We start from the raw sequence: 9,128 nt of genomic DNA, 5'->3' as shown, positions 1-9,128 counted from the left end.
TTAAAAACGTCTTACGCTTATAATTTCCACGTTGCTAGTTTATTTATAAGCTTATTTCTACATTTCGGGCCGGAGACATAAATGAGTGACTATTGGGTGAAATAAGAACCGTTTATCTTGCCATTTGATATCCAAATTACATTATGTCGTACAATATGTTCACTTTACTATACCTTTATGATATTTTGTTCAACCGGTTATTTGAATTTGTCGCTCTTACTTCATGTAAGTATTCAGAATCTATTTTCTCAAATATTGTCCATCGAATTAAAAATAATCAATAAATTTGTCGCCAATTTGTTATATAGTTTCAACTTAGTGTATAAGTAATCTGGTGTAACTATTTTTATCTCTTAACATTATTTCACGACCACACTCTGTTATCCGTCAGCTATAAAAACTTGCTAATTTCCGAAGAAGTCGAATAGCTATTATGGACTAGTTATTTTTTAAATTAGACATTTTCTATTTTATAAGCAAATTAAATACGTATGATGCATTTAAAAAAATTAAGTTGGTGTCTTTAAGGGATAAAGGACAGACTTATAAAATATTTAACCACTTATAAATTAATAATTAAAACCAAAAAAAATTATTATCAAGATTATTATAACATAAGGAGTAATTAAGTGGTCCATATTAAACCGATTACTGTGTAAAGCTAATTGAAAAACATAAATATGTTTAGTAATATTTCATGCAATTCTTGTATAACAGTGTAATACATTTATTAAGTTTACAGTTTTGAAATAAAAAAATTGTATTTTTAAATTTTAAATTAAAAGTAATTTTAGTGCATAACCGATTAAATTATTATAAATTATATTATATGTATAATTATATTAAATAAAAAAAAAATTCAAACTTCTATCATACATAGCAAATATTTCTGCTAAAAAGAAGAACATAAAAGAACAACTTTAGTGTAGTAAAATTGATGCTTAAATAATTTCTACTAAAAATTGTCTAAGCCAACATAATAAACAGCATACATTTTATAAATACAATTTATTTACAATACTAATAGGCGATAAATAACAAATAGAAAAATAACTCAACCGGACAGTCTATTAATAGCAATAATTTTCGTTTATTTGAGGGACAAATTCAAACAACCGTTTTCAGCAGATGGAACAGACATTTTAATAACGGCGACAAATTCAAATGAAATGTAAGTTAATAACCAAACTGGCAACGTCTGACATTCATAAGCGTTAAGAATGAATTCAATGCTCTGTCCCCTCTAATTATACAGATTTATGGAAGCAATGTTGCCAGTTTGCTTATGAACTTATTTCTAACCCATGGGACACAAATGAACGCAACTGAGTGACTATTGTGTAATGCAGGATCTTTTTTTCTATACTACAATTTGGCCGCCGAGTTACATTTTCTCATGCAATATATACTTTGTATTAAACATTATTGACACTTTAGTATTGTTCAGCCGATTATTTGAATTCGTGGCTCTTATTACCTAACTCATTTGATTTTAATATTAATTTTCTCAAATATCTGTCCATCGAATTCTAAATAATTAATGTATTTGTCGTCAATACATTGTTTAGTGTTCAATTTAGTATTCTAGAATTGCTCTCTTGTGATATAATTTTATCATTACACATTGTCGATTGCATACTGTTATTCTCCTAAGTATAAATATGTTAATAAGTTACGTAGTACAGTTTCAAAAATTGTTATCGATCCGTTATTTAAGTAATTAAATAGTTATGAATGTGTTAAAGCTTTCATGGATATATCCTCAAGCACTTCAAGCAAAAATTAAATAGTTGTCTATTTTATATGCTATTTAAATAAAATTTAATTAGTAATATTATAAGGGTTAGAGGCGTATGTAAAACATATATAAGCACTTTTAAATTAATATTACATTAATTATCAAAGCCAAAAAAAAATATTATGAAGATCATTATTATTTTAAGAAAAATTTAGTGATCGATGATAAACCAATTTAATTTTTTTTTTATAATATTCCAAGCAATTTTTAATCAACAATTTTATATATTTATGAATTTTACAACTTAAAAAATAATTATTATTTTTTAAGCTTTAATTTTCAAATGATTGGAGTGCATAAACAATGTTAAACAGCCCTCTAAAAATTAAAGTACTTGCACAAAGTCGTACATAATATATGGTGAGAAGGTTATGGTAAAAATCATAACGTCCATCCCAATATATTTATATTTAATATAACGTCTAATTTTATTTGTGGAGGGGTTGCTTAGCCCCTTTAGTTGCATCTATGATTTGCGAAGATCATTAAAACGTTTAAGAGGTTGATTTTTTTTTTTTTTATTGACGTCCGAGGATTCCAAAAATGTGTGCTACGTGCAAGTTTCCTTAAAACCCTTCGTCAAATCTATTCTGTATACAGGACCGTTTTTAGGGGTTTCTCGGAGAAGCAATAGGCTCCCATAGATATACGGAGGAAAATTTTAATAGTTATGAGCAAGCCTACAAAATTTGTAGGTTGGGTTTATTAATATTTAATATTGAAAACATACGGTCGAGTAACAAAGTGTATCGTAAGATGATTTTTTGTTAGGATGTGATACTATAACTGATTGATTTTGATAAATACTTAATTTGTCATCTTATTCCGTCTTACTTTACACAAAAAATATTTAAAGGGGGCCAAACCTTTAATATTAATTTTTTTTTTTTTAATAATATTTGTATCTATTATTTAAATTTTTGGTGTCTTTTCGTATGTATACACATGGATATAATAAAATATTGCTTTGAGTATTGGTATCATTTGAAATAACCTGCCGTTACAATAAGCATTGTGCTCAGTGGAAATTGGAGAATTTACAATCAAATGCAGTAGCGGCTCGTGGGTCCTGGTGGTGAGGGTGCGACTTTGAATATAATACTGCTAGTTATATATATAAAAAATTGTCAAATTAAATGTAATTTATACACATGAATCGGTGCCTCGTTTATAATATACATTTCAAAATATTGTTCTGGCGACGCTGTCGGTCGTCCAAACACTGCTCGTGTGTGCATGCATACCTGTATTTACTGAGGGAAACAACTTTAATGTTAACACACGACAAATGTACTATAACTATTTTACTATTTAAAAATTTGCATTTTTAATAAAAATATAGAATTATGAATATACAATGAATTTTCTTCTTTTAATTAATTTTAGTATGGGTGCGATCGTCCAAGCCACGAGCCGCCAATGATCAAATGAATCCACCTTGTGTAAAAAATAAAATAATATTAACTGTTATTATTTTTTCCAAGTAACAGATTGTAATGGCAGTAACTGTTTCAAGTCACTGTTACTGTTATTTTTTCCCATCACTATCATCTAGTTGGTTTATTATTAACTGTTTAAGCCGGTAGATATGGTGTGATGTAGATACAGCTATCAAGATATGTAGATACAGCTGACAACTGGTTCTTATCAGCTGTTTTTGACACCAGCTTTTTCCAACGACTAGTTGTGACGGTGACGTTTAAAACTAGTGATGGGCATAATATCGAATGATTTCGATAATCGAATGATTAGTAATCGAGACATTTTTATAATCGAGTGAATCTCTCGAAAAATCACTCGAAGTTAAAATCGTCTGCTCCTATGATAAGAATAATCAACTATTATTATTTATCGAGAGAATCGAAAAATTATAAGTAGTATGAATAAATATACCTATAATAAATAATTATTAATTTAATTTTGCTTTTTTTATTTGTTGGTGTTTATTTATAATTGATATATTAAACTATAATTTAGGAATAATAATAACAATAATATTTTAATAGTGCATTATTAATAAGTGCTTTAAATAAAAGACAAGTTGTTTTTTTTTTTATTTAATAATTATTACCTATATTTTAAAAAAACCGATAACAAATTTAAAAATAAAAACATAAGATAAGGTAGCAATAGCCTGCTTGACCATCATAATTAAAACACCTAATTGATTTTTCATAAATTCACAACTAGTGAGAGAATCAGAACTCAGTAGTTTAGCCAGTTCAGGACAAAACTTTGTTCTAATCGTCACATACTTCCCAAAAATGTGACAGATAAGGTGTTGCCATGAGTAGCGATTGAACGAGTTGAAAATAAGACTCGAAGTCAACAATTTAATAATAATTCGACTATAATTTATGCTAAATAAAAACTTAAAAATAGTATTCTCTCGTTTCATCGTTTCATGGACATCATTCGAAATAACTTTTATTCGATTATATACATTTCAAGATCAAGAAATCATTGTTTTTATAATAAACGAGAAATCATTAGAAATAATCACTCGATTATAGAATAATCAATATTATTCTAATATTATTTATTAAAAAAATCAGAATATCTCGATTATATAATTGATATGATTTCAATAATCAAAATATCTCGATTATTTTCATAATCGAGATATCTCGATTATATATCTCGATTATGCCCATCACTATTTAAAACCCATGCAGTTGTCACGCTTTGTTGAGTGTGCGAAGTGGTGTTACTATATGCGGTTTTCGATTACCCACCGTAAATTAAGTACATGAGGTCGTTTGCCTATTATAATTCTTTTCGTTTTTTAATTAAAAATAAATATAGTTTAAAAAAAAAACACACGCTTTTAAAGCACATTAAACTAAAAATTTAAAAAATAATATTAGTATTTTTCGTTAATTATTGTTTTTAGCTTATTTCAAAAATTATTTTTAACTTTTTAGTTCGATGTATTTTACTTATTAGTTTTTTATGACATCGCTGTCACAGTCACGGAGTGTTTAATGATAATTATGACTATCAATAGATACAATTTCTGTATTGCCAGTTAGTGTATTTATAAACTCGCAACAATGTGTCTTATTACCGTTGATAATAAAGGTTATATACCTGCGAATATCGTCATAAAAAACCAATTAGCTACCTGTATTTGTAATCCCTTTTGTATTATACATGTATATTAACTCAAAAAGATTTGAATCTTTAAATGATTATATCTAATAAACAATAAAAATTTGTTTATATGTATATATATATACAATGTTGATGACATGCACGCTTGTATAGGTACGAAAACCAAAAATAAAATTATACAGGAATAGTGTTGCAGTAGTTTGGTGAGCGGGGTGGGGTGAATGCATTACGACAATCTAGTTAAGGCCATAGACGACGGGGTACGCGAGAAATAACACGTGATTAGCAGGTCGGATCGAATTATAATTACTTTTGTTTGTATAAATATTATTTAAAGGTTGTTTGTATGAAATCTTATCATAACTACGAAGACACCCTCCTAATTATAAAAGTTCTGTAAATTAATTATTGTAGTTTGATATCAACAGCAATAGATTCATTTTAAATCCTCTGGGTAAAAGACCGGTGGTAATCGTTACATTATTAATGCTTATTTTATTCAGTAATCCGATCCTGATCGATAATTTATTACATCTTACTTCTCAAATCCTAAATAACTAATTTTTTTCTAAGAACTACAGTTGTCCAAAATACTCTTAGGACATTTCGTCGCTAGACTTTTGATATATAAATTTATGNTTAGTAAAAATTGGGGTCTAGGACATTTCGTCGCTAGACTTTTGATATATAAATTTATGATTAACCGCTTTTCGAAAAATTACAATTATTTTAGCCTAATACTTCATTGAACAATTCCTTAAAATCCAGTATATATGATAAAAAATTAATTATTTATATAATGTCACAAATTATTTAAATTTAATTGTTATACACGTATAGAAATCTCGGTGTTGTTTTAACAATATATAGGGGCGTTGAAGCTAAAATGTCAAGCTTATGGTTATTTTCATTTATTCTGACATTTCACGGTAGTCACCGTAAATACAGATTATTTGATATGAACACAAGTCAATATCAGCTAAAAAAAAATAAAATGTAAACGTGAATATTAAAATTGTTATTGTAATATAAATACTATACGCCAATCTATAATATTAGAACTGTTTTGATTTTATCAGACTGAGTGTTATTGGGTCATTCCATGTGAAATCACCAAATGTGTGTGCTAGTATAGTTCAGAAATTTATGAAATTTATATCATAGACTTCTTAAAGGTCATTGACAACAAAAGTAATATATATATATATTTTTTTATTGTTTTTTTACCAGATAGTGCATTTTTTATAATTAAAAACATGAAAAAACAGCCTATGTTCTAGAGCCTATAACTTCACATCCAAATAAGCTATCACTTTGGATCTAGCACTGTTTTACTCATATTCAATAGTACTTCAATTTCATTTTTAAGTTAATAAATTTTGCAGTATTTTAATAGCAAAATTTGAAGATCAAAAAATTTTTTAATTAAAATTTTTTTTTTCTTTTCTGAAATTTTTTGTAATGTTCTTTTAACCCATATCATATTTGAATCGATTTATAATTTTTTTTGTATCGTTTTACGGTCTTGAACATGCAAGGTTTGCTGAAAATAGCCAACTTTATCATCTCATTGTACAAAAGTGACTGAACGAATTTTTTCAAATTTACATAGTACTTTCCTTTAGGCAATTAAAACATCTGATGAAAATTTTATGATGGAGAAATAATTTTAACACGCTACTTACGGAATTTAAAAAATTTACAATTTGCGTATTATGGAAAATTATCAAACTACGTAATTTTCAACACTCAATTTTAATTTCTTGTATTTATTCTGCTTTCTGTAGTAGATTAAGTTATTGGGACTCATAATAAAATCCTAGGAGCAATGGCTAAGTTCGGAATAGCTCCATTACTTTTCTTCATAAAGTTAATTACATCAATAGATATTGTTGATTCTTCGACTACTATGCTGTAGTATACAAATAATTTATACCAAATATATAAACTCATAAGGATTTCTATTGTACTAATCTCCGAATTTAATGAATTAGTGTGATTTTTAATTAGCGGATCATGTGTAGTATATAATATTTCATCTAACGCATCAATAATTTCTTGAATGTGACATGAAACTTTGTTGCTTTGATACTATTACACCTTGTTTCTGACTATTTATTTATTATGCTCTTTTGGTAATATTAAGATAATATAATTTTAACACCACTTATAGAGTTTCAAAATTTATCATTTACATATTATGGAAAAGTCATAAACTGCGTAATTTTCAACATTAAATTTTTTGCATTTATTCTGCACGAAAATAAAATACTACATACCATTGTAAGCAACTAATTTTAAAGTCGTTATTTTTAGAAGGGCAAATAAGTAATAATCACTAATAATAAATATTCACCAGACAAAACATCACTGTAAACATAATATTACATAATCTCTAATCTAGAATTTGTTAATTAATATTTACTTAAAATCATGATTTCCTATTTTGTGTGCTTTGTTAATTCGGAGCGTAATCATATACGTTTAAGTTATTTTAATTATAATTTTTAAAATATGGTAACTCAACAGTTTTACTTCAGTCATGGAAATCAATACTAACTTTACTGAGGTTCTTATATATCTATAACTTGTACATTTTTTTAATTATAGTATTTAACTATTGCTTTTAGCTGTTTTGACTGTTACACTTTTATTATTCTAAATATAAATAAGTGATTTTTTAAATAATTGTAGCTGTCATTTGACAGAATATAAAAATTTGGATGGAATTATCAATGTAGGAAGTGTTTTAAATAGTAATGAAAGTAATGATAGTGTAAATGTGAAATCTAATTCTAATAGATTTTCCTCATATTCATCTCTGAATCAAATTCCAAGTATGGAACATATAAACCAATAGAATGGTCTTTGCAGATAATACACTAATAACATTATATTCTTTAATTATGACAAATTATAAATTAATATGTATTACTTTTAGTCTATTACGACCTTGCTGCATTCAATTAATTATGGTCGTTTTATTTTGATAGATGCAAAATTAAACCATGTACATTTATCTGATGATGCTTAAAATACACGTCCGAATCTTTTAAAAAATTATTTATTTCAAGGCAAAGCTCGGTAATATACACTATATTATTTTAAATATTTATTATAAATTAAAAATGTATGGGTGTAAGTTAAATAGTTTATGTGCATGTAAACATATAGTTACTAGATAAAATAATCTTAGACCATTAGTTTTATATTAATTTAATATTTCTATTTATTAAACTTATGTTATATGAAATATTTGTTTTTAGGGGAACTGATTTCTATTTTCCAAAAATTTCTTCAATTATCATTAAAATATTTCCAAAAGAAGAGGAAGGATATAGGTTTAAAACTATTATATTAATTTATATTTTTTTCAAAAATTATCATATTATTTATTTAATTAATAATAATAATAATAAATGCAAATAAATAAATTTTTCAAATACCCATCAATAAATTTAATAATTAAATCACTTTTTCAAATTATAAAACTTTTATTTTTTAATAGTTATGGTGTCTCACTGTGTGCAGACTTTTGGGACACTGAGACATGCCATAAGATATAGCTTAAAATAAATATTAAAGAAAACAGATTATGGTACCTATTTGATATTTGAAATATCTACCCTTTTAATAACCAATGTATTTTAAATAAAAACAGATTATAATATTTATAAATTAAACAAATTAGTTCAAAATTAAAAAAAATTGCGTATGTAAAAGTTTTTAATACATGTTACCTCAGCATTATTTTATTTACTAATAGGTATTTTTTAAATTTGAATTTTAATACTATTAATAATATATAATAAAAAAAAAAACAGGATTATACATTAGGGTGGAACGAAATATTGAAAATGTTGATAATTGAATTCTAATAGAAAAAAAAAGTTGCAGTTTAGTCTCCTGATTATGGGAGATAAAAAAAAAATAAAATTTAAATATCTTCAGGTGCCGCAAGAGGGTTGAAAATTTGACTGTGAGGGTAATTTTTTCGTTTTTGTCACTTATCTTTTAATCTATTCTATTCACAGGAAAAATTATAGAACTCAACTTGTAGAACTAAATGTTTACCATAAAAAATGTTATTAGCAAAAAAGCCGCATGTTTAATACTTAGTCATTAAAATTAAAGAACAACATATTTTTATCTTTACCGTTGAAATCGTTTTTATTAGTTTATTTAAATATTGCAGACGAAATATTCAACATACAAT

At 25.9% G+C, this 9,128-nt stretch overlaps 1 long non-coding RNA gene across 1 annotated transcript in view; it reads left to right on the top strand.

The window, feature by feature from the left end:
- The window catches only part of LOC126900451 (uncharacterized), a 17,189-nt gene extending 8,550 nt beyond the window's left edge, over positions 1-8,639 (top strand). Inside the window, exons 2-3 of the long non-coding RNA XR_007702862.1 lie at positions 7,906-7,996; positions 8,179-8,639. This is a non-coding gene — a long non-coding RNA (uncharacterized LOC126900451). The remainder of the gene's footprint in view (positions 1-7,905; positions 7,997-8,178) is intronic.
- Positions 8,640-9,128: the final 489 nt, after the last annotated feature.

This window comes from Daktulosphaira vitifoliae, unplaced genomic scaffold (assembly GCF_025091365.1).
Source record: "Daktulosphaira vitifoliae isolate Bord-2020 unplaced genomic scaffold, ASM2509136v1 Scaffold_3, whole genome shotgun sequence".
NCBI classification, from domain to species: domain Eukaryota; kingdom Metazoa; phylum Arthropoda; class Insecta; order Hemiptera; family Phylloxeridae; genus Daktulosphaira; species Daktulosphaira vitifoliae.
The sequence above is the reverse complement of the archived record's forward strand: the minus strand, read 5'-3'. Positions and strand labels throughout refer to the sequence as shown.